Below are 835 nucleotides of genomic sequence, written 5' to 3' on the forward strand. Positions count from 1 at the left end.
TTATGACAAACCCACAGCCAATATCATACTGAATGGGCAAAAACTGGAAGCATTCCCTTTGAAAACCGGCACAAGACAAGGATGCCCTCTCTCACTCATAGTATTGGAACTATTCAACCTAATACTGAAACTTCTGGCCAGGGCAATCAGGCAAGAGAAAGAAATAAAGGGTACTCAAATAGGAAAAGAGGAAATCAAATTGTCTCGGTTTGCAGATGACATGACTGTATATTTAGAAAACCCCAACGTCTCAGCCCAAAATCTCCTAAAGCTGAGAAGCAACTTCAGCAAAGTCTCAGGACACAACACTGATGTGCAAAACTCACAAGCATTCCTATACACCAATAACAGACAAACAGAGAGCCAAATCATGAGTTAACTCCCATTCACAATTGCTACAAAGAGAATAAAATACCTAGGAATCCAATTTATAAGGGATGTGAAGGACCTCTTCAAGGAGAACTAGAAACCACTGCTCAGTGAAATAAAAGAGGACACAAACAAATGGAAGAATGTTCCAAGCTCATGGATAGGAAGAATCAATATTGTGAAAATGGCCATACTTCTCAAGGCAATTTATAGATTCAATGCTATCCCCATCAAGCTACCACTGACTTTCTTCACAGAATTGGAAAAAACACTACTTTAAAGTTCATATGGAACCAAAAAAGAGCCCACATAGCCAAGAAAATCCTAAGCAAAAAGAATAAAGCTGGAGGTGGCTGGGCGCAGTGGCTCACGCCTGTAATCCCAGCACTTTGGGAGGCCGAGACAGGCAGATCACGAGGTCAGGAGATCGAGACCATCCTGGCTAACATGGTGAAACCCCGTCTCT

The sequence above is a fragment of the Mandrillus leucophaeus genome, unplaced genomic scaffold (genome assembly GCF_000951045.1).
Source record: "Mandrillus leucophaeus isolate KB7577 unplaced genomic scaffold, Mleu.le_1.0 Scaffold296, whole genome shotgun sequence".
Lineage (NCBI taxonomy): Eukaryota > Metazoa > Chordata > Mammalia > Primates > Cercopithecidae > Mandrillus > Mandrillus leucophaeus.